Genomic DNA, 14135 nt, shown 5'->3' with positions numbered 1-14135 from the left:
GGGCACAGATGGGTTCATTCTCTTACAGGACATAGGGTTGAGAGGGAGAGGGAGGGCAACAGGAGGCAGAAACCCTAAAACCATATATAAGCAGTCCCAGATCATGGGATAACAGGGAGAAGAGTCACAGCGGGATGCCTTGCCACGAGGGCTGCTGAGCCCAGAGCTCGCCCCACAAATTGTTTCGGCTGTACCCCAAACAGCGTAATGGCACGCGGGGTATCAGAAGCACTATTTATACTATCCCAATAAATATTTTAATAGCACATAAAAGTAAGGGAAGGGCGAATCAAAGCCGGCGTGCCGAGCCATTTTGGGCTTGCGAGATAAAAACATTTCATTTCAGCTTCACTGTTTGGATTCGTCTTTGCCTCTCCTTTTACATTCTGCTGAAATATTAATTTGGGGCTATATCATAGCCCTTTAATATTTCATCTGCCATAACAAGTCAGCATTACCAAAGTTGGTGGGGCTCCGCATGGGGGAACGAAGCGGCCCCATGGGCGGAAAACCCCGCGGAGCGGCTGCTTTGAAAAGGGAAGGTTTCAACAGACCGCCGCTCATTTATTCCCCTTTCCCTCCCCAAATTTTCACCCCATGGGGCAATTCTGGCATGAGCACACGGTGCAGTGCCCCGTATGGATGGAGGCAGCCCCGCATCCACGCAGAAAACCCACAAGCGCCGTGTTTCCCCGTGCCGGGGATTCACGCACCTAATTACAGCAGCTAGAGAGGAGGGGGCGGTTATCTTGGCAGCCGGCAAGGCCAGCAATAGATTTTCTTTTCTTTCCCTGTTCTTTGTTTTCTTTTCTTTCTTTTTTCCCCCAAAGACAAATCCTGGCGGAGATTCGGACAAAATCAGCGCTGGGCTGTGGGGGGAGGCACGGCGCGGGGTGGTGCTGGGTATCAGGGACAGCCCCAGGTGGGGACCAGCCCGTGTTTTTGGTGTCGTTTTGTTGTCACCTCGGACAGGGAAAGGGGATTTGCATCCCCTAAATCAAATAACAAGGCTTCGACAGACGAGAGGCGAGCAGAAGCTGCAATCAGTGGGGATTTGGGGTGGGTGTGAGCGACCCCAGCCCAGAAAGGGACCTGCTGTCGGGGAATCCCTGCCTCTGCCCACCCAGACCCCATCACCATATAAATATATATAGGAAACCAGTGCGGGATCCCTTCTTTTCCAGCTCCTTCCCCATATATTGCCAGGGGACGTGATCCTATTTGGGCCATGCATGGCAGCGTGTCCCCAGGACGGGGCACCGTCCCCATCACCAGTCCCCACGCTCCCACGGGGGGGACACCAACCCATCACAACCCGCGTTGCCCTCCCTCTCCCCCCCCTTTCCCTGCCTCTCTGGCCGAGCAGGAAAGACAGACAGCGAAAAGCACTTAAGAGGAGGAGAGGATCCCATTTGCTTTCCCAGTCCCCCCTCGCTGGCTCAGGCAGGTCAATTTTCCGGAGGCTCCCCCGGTCCCTAATCAGATCAGGGCTGTATGGGGTGGGGGAGGATTTAGGGCTGCCCTCGGCGGTGCTGTGGGGATGAGCAGAGCTCTGTCAGCTCCCACCCTGTCCCCAAAGCACTGAGAACCCACTCCTGGCTGTCCCACCCAGGGGGTGCCACCCCGTGTCCCCCAAACCCACACCACCCCCGTGTCACAGCGTCCCCAGCCCTGCTTCTCCACGTGCCCCCCAGGGGATTTTGGCCATCGTTAGGATGGCTTCATCTAGGAACTGCAGGAAAAAGGATGCTTGGTGGGGATGAAGAGAAAAAAGACCCACGGCTCGGTGTCCCCCTCTGCCACCTGCCTGGCCCCAATGGGGACGGGGACAGGTTTGGGGACGGGGCGGTCGCCAGCTGAGCAGCGAGAGGCCCCGGCGGCAAGCAGGGCTTCCCTTTCCCCTTCACTGGACCTGTCACAACTGTGCTCGGTGGGGACTGGGAAGAGCTGGGAGAAGGCCTGAGAGCAGCTCAGCACCCGCAGCCCCGTGGGATCTCCCCCCTGACACCACCCCGTCCCCTGCAAAGGGTTTTTAGTGACCGCAGAGGTGTTTGTTCCCGGGGACCCCAAAAAGTGGGGGTGCTGGAGCTGCTAATTGCGAGCAATGAGGCATCCAACACAGCCCCAGGGGGGCACTGCAGCCCTGTTCTCCCCCTCTAAACCCCCCCAACCTTCCCCCAGCGCCTGCCCAGCTCGCGTGTCCAGTGGGATCAGGACACAGCAGCTGCTAATTCATCCACGGCCACCCCGCTAATGGCCACGCTGCTGTCCCGGGGGCACCTGGTCCCATCTGGAGCCCAACCCCGCAAAACCCTTTGCTTGGTGCCATTAGCAGCCCCCCCCCCTTAGGGATTCGGGCTGTTCCCCTCCCCAGCTCTGCTTCTGCAGCTTGTCCCAACCCTCCCCAGGGGGGGGAAAAGCCCTACAAGACCACTTAGGGCCATGCATTTTTCAGGAGCCTATTTAGCAGCATTAGAGGGAACCATTTTCCCATCTGGTTGTGCACAAAGTGGATTAACCCTTTTGGCAGCCCCGCTGGGCTCAGGGGAGGCTGTGATTTTGGACTGGGGGGGGGTGTGAAAGGTTGGGGTTTTATCCACCCTCCTGCCCAGCCAGGTTTGGGGCTGGGGGGGTCAAAAAAAAGGAGCTGGAGCTGCCCGCACGGTGCTGGGGTCCGGCACGGCGACAGCGCCGGGCTCAGCAGAGCATCCTTCACTGCTCAGCATGCAGGAGGTGTTGAAAAGCAAAGAAAGCCCCCCAGAAAGCTGGGGTGTGAAAGGAAAGATGGGCAACAATCAGGAGAAAGGGGTGATTTTCCCCTGGGACCTGTTACGGGCTGTCTCTTAGGGGCCAGGAGGGAAAGGCTAAAGGTTTCACGGAAAAAGCCGGCGGTTCAGACCTCTGGCAGCGGTTTCTTTCAGAGCTCAGCGGTTTCTGAGCGGAGCACTTGTGACCTTGACAGTATCTGGCCAAAGATGATTCAGGATTTGGCTAAAAGGTGTTCACGTCTCATTTAAGCCCCCGATGTCTTCAGTGCCATGCCTGATGCGCCCTTTGCATCCACCCCACAAACAGGGCTGGACATGGGGCTGGTTCACAACAGAAAGAACCCCAACATCTTCTGGGGGGGGGGGGAATCCATCCAGGGGGGGGCCAGCACAGCATTTTTGGACCAAGCTGAGGTCTGATGGGCAATCACATCCCTTCTTGGAGCTGGGCACGGAGGGGGAGGCTCCCCCACCCTCCCAGAGGCCACCCGAGCAATGCACCCAGCACCACCACATCTCATGTGCTGGCGGCTGCCAGATCCATATCCACATTTCACTGCAGCTTTGAGCCACAGGCCAAAAGGAAAAAAAAAGGAAGAAAAAATATGCACGGTGATCCAGAGCTTTCAAATAACATCTCCCTTTATGCGTTCCCATAACTCAGCTGAAGACCGCGGGCTCCCTGTGCTCAGCTCCACCGCGAGCTGCTGCCCGCTGCCTGCTCCCCGCCTCCTCCGGCGCCCCGTGCCCACGCTTTGCAGGCTCCAACAGCCCCGAGGGCTCTGCGAGAGGCAGGAGAAGAGGCTGAGACCCTGCCACCGGCAGGCAGGGTGGCCTTTGTCACCTCTCTTTGCCTCAGCCCTGCTCACTGTCTGCGGGGGATGCCCAAATCGGCACGGGTGCACCCCCTTTGCCAGCTTTCCTCTGCCCTTTCCCTGGTGCCTCCCCGGGTTTCAGCCCCCGTCTGCGAGCCTGGCGGCAGATGATTTAATTTTAACTTCACAGCATCTTTTTAATGCACTTCTTGGAGCAGAGGAGCTGTGCTTGGTGGCTGCTATGGGCTGCAGCACGGGAGCCCAGGGCTGGCCCAGGGGACGGCGTGGCACCAAAGCTGCACAATTCCCTCTCCACATCACCCAGGCATCACCCAGGGCGAAATCACCGACTTCACAGCATCAGAGCACGCAGAGAACAACCCAAAAAGCACAGTGCAGCCACCAAGGTCCATCTGTCCCCTTTTGGAGCTGCCCGTGACCCCTGGATTTCCCCCCCCGCTCAGGGGAGCCCTGTAGTGGGGGTGCTGCAAATGTTCCCAAACAAATGAGGCAGCGAGGAAAAGAAAAAGCATCCAAAGGCCACGCAGGGGAAGGCAGCAAGTTTCCGCTCGGCTGGGCAGCGAGGGGGTCTGTGGTGCACCAACAGCGTCTCCCGCTACCAGTGACATTGAAGGGAGTTGCAAAAAAAATCCATTTTCCTCACCCAGAATGGAAAGCAAAAAAAAAAAAGAAAAAGACATTTGCAGCCTTGAAAGATTTATGTTCCCCCTCCAGAAGCTGTCAAGAGGCCCCGGGTCAGCTCGGTGCAGGTGCTGAGCACCACCAGGAGGGTCCCCAGAGCCCTTCCCAGGGTGGGGGACACGGGGCAGGGGCAGCCCCAGGGCTGGGCCAGGGGCTGGGGGCAGAAATCCCCCCCCAGCAGGGTTATTCTGCAGGGAAAGCACCTGCCCAGCCCCACCCATCTTAATTAATTACCATCCTAATTAATTCATATGGCACTACCCCATCTTAATGACTTGCCTCTGAGATGCCGGGGCTGTGTCTCCATCCTCCTCGGGGGCTGCAGCCCCCCAAACTGGGACCAGTGCTCACCTAACTGGGAGCAGCCCCTGGCCACCAGAGGGAGAAGCTTCAAAACTTAATTTGTGCACCAGCTGACGATCAGGAGGGTGATAAAAACAGGGCTGAGGGGGGTTTCTTTTCTCACCCCTTTGAGCATCTTACTCCCCAAAAAGGAGGGAGGGGCAAGGCAGGGGTTCCCCCTTAGGCGGCTCACAGCGCTGCTTTATTTTTATTAATTTTTATTTATTTTTTTCTTGTTTTTTTTTTGAAAGGGAAACCCAAAACTAGTGCAAGACACGAGCCCTGAGCTGTCTTTCCCACTACCCGAGGAGCAGGAAGATTTCCAGCCCCGCTGCCCGTGAAGCCTTTGCCGTGCCCAGCGCTCGCTGCGGGCTGTGCGGGGTGGTGGCACCGAAGCACTCACAGCCCCAAGCTGGACCCAGCACCCGAATCGGGCCATAAAAACCCAGCATCGAGCCGAGAAGCTGCCCCCGGCACTCTGCAAAGCTTTTATTGGCCATCTGATATTCCGAAAGCACCGGAGACAGCTCCTGGAGGTACCAACCAGCTGCCCCGGCGCGTCTGCGGGGCCCTGCAATTAGCAGTAATTAGCAGCAGCCCCTGATGGGGATGCATCCCTGGGTCCGACGGGGTCTGACTCTGGCCCAGGCCCCCCACCACCACTGTCTCCCACCGCGGCAGCCCCGGGGGCTCGCTGGCTCCCCGTCTGCCGGCGCTGAGCCCTCCGGAGAACTCTCCGGCGCCGCAGTTATCAGCGCGGCCGCAAGCCAGACCTGGCAGAGCCTTAGTGCCATCCCAGGAGCCAGCCGGCTATTTTTAATGCCACTAAAACGCAGGCAATTTTTCACTTAAGCCTCCATCCCAGCCTCCCATTTACCTGGGCTGGAAGTGAGCAGTGGCTCCGGCAGCCCCCGGCACCCTGCGCTGCGCCTGCAGCACCCCGAGGCTCCCCGCAGGGAGGGTTCGCTGGGCTCAGGCTGTCCAGCAGCAGGACAGTGCCTGTCTGTGGGGCTGGGAATGGGGTCTAACTTATCCCTTTTCCCTTTTCCCTTTTCCCTTTTCCCTTATTCCTTTTCCCTTTTCCCTTATCCCTTATTCCCTATCTATTTTCCCTTATCCCTTATTCCCTATCTCTTATCCCTCATCCCTTCTTCCTTATTCCCTTTTCCTTATTCTTTATCCTTTATCCCCTATTCCTTATGCCATATGCCACATGCGTTATTCCTTATTCCTTCCTTATTCCTTCCTTATTCCTTACTTTTAATGTTTTATTCCTTATTCCTTATTTATTTATTTTCTCATTTCCTTATTTCTTATTTTCTTATTTCCTTTTTCCTTATTCCTCTATGTCCTTACCCTTTATCTCCGCCATTCTGCACACGGAGATGCTCTGCTCCAAGCTCACGTTGGAGACCAGCAGTATTTTGGGTGCTGTTATCCAGGCAAAAGGCCCTGGGCAAGCCAAGGGAAAACCTTGGGAGCATCTCGCCAAGAGAAATTTTGGGGCCAGCTGGGTGGGGGGCACATTCTGGCAGGGACATCACCCCGCAGGCTGACCCCAGCTGATCCCATAGCAGGGAGACCCGGGGTTCAGCTTCCCCTGCGCGCAAAGGGCGATGTTTTAGGCAGCTTGGATTTCAGCAGCGTCTGCTCCTTCAGCATCTTCTGCCACTTCAGCACTTGCCGATGCTTTGGTGCGGGCAGTAAGAGCAGCTCGGTGCTTCCCGGCAGCCCCAAACCCTCCCCTCGCTGCGGGCTGGCTTTGGGATGCCCACGGGGAGGCACGGGCACGGAGAGCATTAAGAGGAGGAACAGCAAGGCATTAACACGGCGCTGCGTGCCCGTCCTGACCCTGCAGCCCGCAGGTTTCATAGGTCTCATAAATATATTGACAAGGGTTTTTTTTTTTTCCCCCTGTGCTGGAAAATGAAAGCTTGGAAATGGAAAAGGCTGAGAAACCCTGCCCCGGTGCCCTGCACTTACCCTGCCTCTGGCTGGGAGCCCATCGTGTCCACAAGTGCTTCCCCGTGTCAGAGGGACAGACAGCCTCATGGAGAAGGGAATAAAACCCCCACAAGCCCCAGTATAAAACAACAAATTATTTATTTTTTTTTCCCATTTCGTGGAGGGGACCAAGGTTTCCCTGCTGAAGGACGGGCACTTGGCACCAGCAGTGCAGCTGGGGGCATTTGTCTGGATTTTGCTGTGGGGAGAGGATTCCTCCCCCCTCCAAATATAAAACTGTGTGCCTGGAAGTGGGAAATTTGGGAGATTGGCTTGTGCTGATGATCCGTGCCATAGCCACATAACTCAGCATTTGCAGTGCCTGCAGGCACCGAGCTGAGCCACTTTCTACCTCCCTTCAACCCGCTGGGAATTTGGGGAGGGGGGACCAGCAGCAGTCTCCATCTACCCCAAAGCAAATTCCTCTTCTCCCTTTTTTAAAACTGCCAGAAACTGGTGGCAAATCCCATTTCCTATCGCTCTGCTTCCAGCCCTGTTCAAGGTGCAGTGTCCCCCCAAAAAAACATTGCTCTTTGCAGCAGCCCTCACAGTCCAAAGCTGGAGCCCCGCACTTTGCCAACAGATAATTTCTCTATTAATAAAATCTCCGTAATTAATGGGGTTCGGGTTGTGGGTTTGGTTTCCCAATGCACGCAGCCCCATGGGCCCTCGTGCCCCAGTGACCAGCAGGAGCTGGCAAGTGGGGAATGCTAGAAAAGAAATCAACAGGGGATTAAAATGAAAAACCAACCTCACCAAATGCCAAATAGGATCTGATAGCGGCGCAGCCCGCTCAGGTGGGCTGATGGAAGATAAGGACCCGGTGCCACGGAGAGCGGAAAGCTCTCCAGGAGGAATATTAAAACCTCGCCGCAGAAGGATTGGAGGTTTATCGGCGTCTTTTGATGGTAATAGATTTTTGTAATAACCCGACTTTATTACTGGAAACAATGCGAGAATGCAAAGTGTCTCGGTGTCTGGGAGCATCCTCCAGCCCCTTCAGCTCCCAGAGCCCTACCGCTGCCCAGAAGGTGCAGAAGGGTCTCGGTGGGAGTCAGGGGGGGGAAAAGAAATCCCATTGCAGCCCCGTAAAACCACCTGAAATTCCCTAGAGCCACCCGGAGAGGAAAAACGCTGTCAGCGGGGCTTCAAGCCGCCCCCACGTCGCCGTGCTGTGCTTTCTTCTGCAAACCGCTTCCTGCCAGGCAGGTGCTCCTTCCTTTATGGGCTCTTCACACCTCCCCAGCGCTGCGGTCGCCGCTGTTATGACGCTGCATTTCTTCGCAGGCTCTGCAGAAAGGAGCCCCGGAGCTCGTCGGCATTCGCCCCCCGGCTGGGGGAGATTTTGGGGGGAGAGGTGGAGCCCAAAGCAAATCCCCCCCCTGGGAGCGCCGAGCCATCTGCACAGGGTTATTTTTTTTTCTGATTTTTTAATTTTTTTTTGGCTGAACCCTCTGGAGCTCAACCTTGGGCTGGTGTCTTGTCTCCCCCACCAACCCCAAACCCACATTTTTTTCAGCTAAATCAAGCCAGCAGCCGGATGAGCACTGCTGTTCCCCAGCACCGAAGCTGAAGCCGGGTCTGGCAGCACCCCAAAACCCAAATCCCCCTCGCTGTGGCGAGCCCTGGTGCCAGCCTGGCTCCACCGTACCGGCCTCACACAAATCACATTGAATTATTTCATTGCTCTTTCTGGGAATCGCCAGTTAAGGCTTTTACGCCGCACGTGCTCCCGGCTCAGAGAGCTCCTGGTTTTATCCACCTGTCAATTTGGGGTCTGCCCACCCTATAACAGCTCGCGGGAGAAAAGGGAAGGGGAAAAGCAAAAGCTGGGCTTTGTCATGCAAGAGGATAAGTCTGTTTCCTGGTTTATAAGCATCATTTCCCAGATACCCATCTGAGCACCGAAATACCAGCCAGACACACTGGCAGGGGAACCACAGTGTCCCCGGTAAATAACGCTGGTGTCCGACCTTCTCCCCTTCCCTGGGTTTTCTGGGCCCACAAGATGGATCCGGAGACGCCAAAAAAATAATCACAAACTTGTCTGAGTTCTGTCAAGTGGTTGATTAAAGAAAATAAAAGCTGAGGAAATCTGAATGCTTTGGGTTTTGCATGGGCAGATGGATGCTCTGCCTCTCAATCACTTTTCTCTTTGAAGCAGCCTTCGGGGAGGCTGGAAATACCCTGAAATCCAAGCGGCTCCCACCACAGGGTTTCCTTTCAGCCCCCAAAACCTTATCATTTAATTAAATCCAAACCCAAACGCTTTGATTAGAGCCCAAGACAGAAGCATCTCTTTTTTTTCCCAACACTCCTAGCAGCCAAAACCCCAGGGACCACAGGGGTGGGGGCTCCCGTGGGTTTCCCAGCCGAGCAGAGGTGACACAGCAATGGGGACAGAAGTGGGACCCAGCCGGGTGGCATCTTCTGCCTGGAGACCAAGGAGGGATCTGGGGGAAATCACGGGTCCCTCCTCTCCCAGAGCAGCTCTGGCTCACAAACCCACCTCTTCCCACTAAAAACCACGCTCGGTCCAATCCCCTTCACCACTTTTTCTATCGTGTTACATTTTTGTTATTATTTTTTTTGGCTGGAATTTTTTTATTTTTTTATTTTTTCAGCAGCTGCCGGCTGAAAGTAGTGGGCCGGCTGCAGGCGCACGCCTTGCAACTCCGCCTGACCTCAGCTCCTTTTTTTTTTCCCTACAGAGATGGTTTTTTTATTTGTTTATTTATTTTTTTCCTGGCTCATTTCAAGCCTGAGCTCCCCAGGCGCTCAGCCCCAGACGCTCCCTGACATCTGCTAAAATCCCGTACACCGGCGGGGGAGCCAAAACGGGCTGGGAGGATCGGGAGCCACGCACGAGGAGGTTTTGGGGCTGCGGTGGGGCCAGGAAGGGTTTTTTCTCCCTGCTCGCTGTTACCCATGGGCTGGGGTTGATGCTCAGTGGTTCTCGCATCACCCAGGTGAGGTTTCAGTGGTTGTAGGGGTGTAGGAGATGCATTTTGGGGTCTGGTCACATTGGGCTCAGTGCCATGAATTTTCCACGGGGACCGTGTGGGCCAGGAAGGGGTTTGGGGCTGCAGGAGCTGCTCCGATCATCCCACATGCACCAGGAGGCTCCTGGAGGGAACGAGGCAAATGAAACCCAAACTGCCCCAAAATTACGGCGTGTGGCCAGCCAGGGCAGCACACCCCGCACACCCCCAGCCCTGCCTCCTTCTCCTCTTTCCTTCCCATCCTGCTAATTTCAATCGCGGAAAACTCCATCTGGGTAAAATATAAAGCCAGCTATTTTATTTTTTTTCCCTATATATTATTATTATTATTATTTTGCATATTGAGAGCGTAGTGGATGTACACCGCGTTATCTGGGTGGCTTGCTGGCTGAGCACAGCCTCCGTTTTACCATACTAATGACTTTTTACACTCCAGGTAAAATCGGAACAAGACAAGAAGGTTTTAGAAAGCTCGTTCCGACAAATTCCTCACTGTAATTACTGGAGCAGAAAGAACTCATCAGCAGTACATGCCGTTGCTCGGGGCGCTAAAAGTCTCGAGTGGTGAATGGCCCAGATACGGGGGAGCAGCAGCCGTCACCGCCGCATCGCCGGCCCGGCAGGTCCCGAGGAGGCGAGGAGAGCTGCTGGCAGCTTCCCCCGGCTGATGGGCGGCACGAGAAGCAATTTTATAGCCCAGCGCTTCGGCATCCATCCGTCCTCCCCGGGGTGCCGCGGCGGGTGGCGGCAGGGCGTGCGGTGGGGTGGGTGCACGGTGCTGGTCGCTCGCTGCAGGGTCGGCGGGGAAAGGATGGGGAGCAAGGAGCAGGAGCCTTCGTCGTGCCCGGTGGGTGGGTTTGTTCAGGTGGTGGTGTCCAGAAAAGGGGGAGTAGCCCCTCGTTTGGTGATATTGAAGAAATGCTGGAGGGCCACGACAGACACAAAGCCCAGGTTAAAGCTCTAGGGGTGCAACTTGCACCCAGCAGGATGGCGCATGGGGACCAGCAGCGGGACAGAAGGAAGGGATGGGGCAGTGCGGTGTGTCCCTGGTCTGGTTCCAGCCCCAAAACCTCATCCCAAAAGGTGTTGGGTCTGGACCCCTTCATGGTTTGCACGTGGGTGAGGAAGGGGCTGAGGAGGTCCCCAAAAGGGAACCAAGCCCAGAGCACTGAGGGGGTCCCCAAAGCCCAGGGTTGAGCAGTGCTGGGACCCCAGCTCTCGCTGCAGCCCCAAGTGAAGCCTGTGGGGTGCAGCAGACACACACCCCATAAGTGCCCCCTTCCCTGACCCTGTCTTGGGGACTGCTGTGGCCCTGGTTTAATGTCCCACAAAGGAAAAGAGGGGCAGGGAGGGGGGTCATTGCCCCACCACAGCTTGTCACTGGCACCAGGGCAGGATGGAGACCCCAGTGCACCCTCCCTTTCCCCCCCAGGCAGGCAGAGGGGATGACAGCGATGGGGGATGCTCTCCCCAGCCTTCACCCTTTCCCATGAGCTCTGGGGCTGTTCAGTTGTGTCCCCTGGCAGCATCCTTCACCCCGCTGTGTCCCAGCCAGGCTGCGGGAGGGGCTGTGCCTGAGCCTCTTCTCTCCTTTTGGAGTTTTTCTCCCCTTCCCTCGGGGTGTCTGCACCCCAACTTCTGCCCCGAGCCCGGCAGCGCTGGCGCGCACGCAGGGGGTGGGTATCCCTGCTCCTAATCTCTCTCCCTATCTCCTAATTAAATATTGATGGCAGTTAAATATTCATGGAACATTTTGGCTCCGAGTTTTTATCTGTCTTCAGGCATACGCGGGGTCTTTGATGTGTTATTTTTCTGGTCACCCGAGGTCCCAGAAGCCTCCAGACTTGTCAACACTCTTTTGAGCATTTTCTCCCCCTTTCTATGTGTGCATTCATTTCGGATTCCCGGCTTCTTTTTCCCCCTGTACCCTCTTCCATATCTCTTTCCCCAGGACGCAGCAGCTTTCCCCTGTGCTGAGCATCCCCAGCAGGGCTGATCCGGTGCTGGTGGGACCCAAGGGGATGTGGGACTGGATCCCTTCCACCTCCTCCATCCCAAGAAACTCCTGGATGGTTCCCATGGGGCTGGAAACCCCTTGGGGTCCCCAGAGGACAGGGCCATGAGGTTGTGGGGCCGGCTGGAGCATCCCACCTACTCCATCCCCCCCAAAAAACAAAGGGTCCCCAGCAAGGCCCGAGGCAGGTGATGGGCAGGAGGAGTGGGCACGGAGCGAGCTGTTCCTTGGGCAGCACTGACATCTTCTGCCAGACCGAGGGAAAACAGCAACCAAGGCTCGGGGAGATTTCCAGCCCGAGAGCAAGGCAAGGTGCGCTTCTCCCCGGCCTTGCACGGGCAGCAGCAAACTGGAAAATAATTCAGAAAATCAGCACACCAACCCTTGGCTTTGATTTTTCAATGCACGACGTGCCTAGCCGAAGGAGCAGAGGGGTGGAAGGTTTTTCCCATCACCTTCCCCCAAAATACTTGCAGAAGCATTTATGGGAAAGCTCCCGGGGAACACGGGAGGACACCGAGGACACGACCCAGCCGAGCTCCCCGTCGATGCCGTTCTCTGCTCCCCACCACCACCACCCTGCATCCCTGCAGTGCTGCCCAGCCTGGACTCTTGTGCCTGGAGAAAATTCACCCAAAGCAAAAAAAAAAAAAAACATTGAGGTCTTTAAACGGCACCAGCAGTCTTCACCCAGAAGCAATACTGGAGGCACACGGAGATCCCAACAAGTCCCCAGGCTGTTGACTCTTTTTTTTTTTTTACCCCAGCTCCCAGTGCGGAGCATTTCATGAGCATCTTACTTTATCTTTTGGGGTTTCTCTGTTAATATCTTTTTCCCACCAGCGAATGCTGCTTCTTGCCTTTCGGGTTGCTGGGAAATGATGCGTGTGCAGCCTGCAGGCTCAGAAGTCAGGGTGCAGGCAGAGGCAGGGAGTGCCTTGGGTTTTCTCTGAGTTTTCAGCTCTTGGTTTTTGAAAGGCCAAGGTTAGGGAGGGGGAAGCTAACACCCAGCTCAGGCAGCCCAGCCCTGATCGTTATCTCCAGCAGAGGAGTTTGGTGTGAAATCAACTTTTCAGCCAGGGCTGCTCGGTGACAGTCAGGATGTTGGGGACCAAAGGACACGGAAATGAGTCACACACCCGTGGGAGTGCCCAGGGCGAGCAGGGGCTTCAGCCAGGGACAGTTCGGGGAGAGGAGATCTGGGGGAAGAGCATCCCAAGAGGGGAAGCAGCAAAGCCCCTTCCCCAGGCTGTCCAGAGAGAAGCCATCATCCTAGACAAAAGGTTTTTGCCTTTATTTTAGGGGCTTTGGGAACACCTTTGGGGTCCCCAAGCCTGCAACTCACTGCAGCCCCCGAGGCCATCCAGCTGCTGCTTTGAGTGGAAAACCTCTCCCTTTGTGGCTGTTTTCCCCACTGTGGGATGAGGAGGACCCACACCCCCAGTCCAGCCCTGGGAAGGGGGAATGTCCTCATCCAGACACCAGCCGTTGATCCCAAAATGAAGACGTGTGCTCAGAATACCATGGATTTACAGGAATTCATCCCAGCTCCCTTGGCTTTGCTCAGTTTTCAGTTTCCTCAGCTGGGAGGTGCTTTCACCCCTGAGGGATGCTTGTGAAGTCAGGACTTGGCCATGACTCAGTGAATGAACTCTCCCCCCAGCAAGGATGAAGCCATCTGCTCCGTCCCATGTCTTTACGCTTCCACCTCCCAGCAGCATTTGGGAGCAGGGGATGAGCCCATCCCCGCAGCCTCGGGGCAGCTCCCGGTGCCCGGCTCCAGGTTTTGGAGTGAGCTTCCATGGGGTTTTCCAGCCTCAGACCAAAAAACCCTCCACCACTTTTTGGGGGAGAGGATGGCACCTCTCCAGGTTTCCAGCTGCGCTCTCCGCAGGGGTGTAGGTTTTGGTGAGGGGTGACTAAAAGCCACCGGGGGAAGGTGGATGGGTCTCCTGCCAAGCTCAGCAGAAACCATCTCCCCCAGTGGCTGGGGAAGTCCCGAGGGTGGCCAGGGACAGCAGGGACCATGTCAGCCTTTAGAAAAGAAATCTCACGAGTGGGGTGTGCATTAAGTGCTTATCTCGCCATCAGCCCCGGCAAGGTAATGGAAACGCTGATCTGTTCCAACCACGGCAAGAGAGTTAAAAGGGAGAGGAGTAAACCAAACAAATCCTTCCAGCTTTACAGAAAGCAGCCCTGACCAGGTGAAGCTGCTTTGATTACACTCATTATTTTGGCTGCCCCAGCAGCAGCAGCCGTCCCATCCCGTCCCGCAGGCGCTGCGCTTAGATCTTCGTCCCCCGGGTTTATCCATCAGCTGGGACGAGGAGCGCGCCGTGGCATCAATAACACCCGTGCAAACACAGCTGAAAAGGCAGCTGTCACTGCTCTGCATCTCTAAAGGATGAATTCTGCTCAGCGTGGGGCTGAGGCATCGTCCTGTGATCCGGCAGAGGGATAGCAGCGGGAGCTCGGCACCATCAGAGCA

The sequence above is a fragment of the Anas platyrhynchos genome, chromosome 20 (assembly GCF_047663525.1).
Source record: "Anas platyrhynchos isolate ZD024472 breed Pekin duck chromosome 20, IASCAAS_PekinDuck_T2T, whole genome shotgun sequence".
Classification (NCBI taxonomy): Eukaryota; Metazoa; Chordata; class Aves; order Anseriformes; family Anatidae; genus Anas; species Anas platyrhynchos.
Note: the sequence above shows the minus strand (reverse complement) of the source record.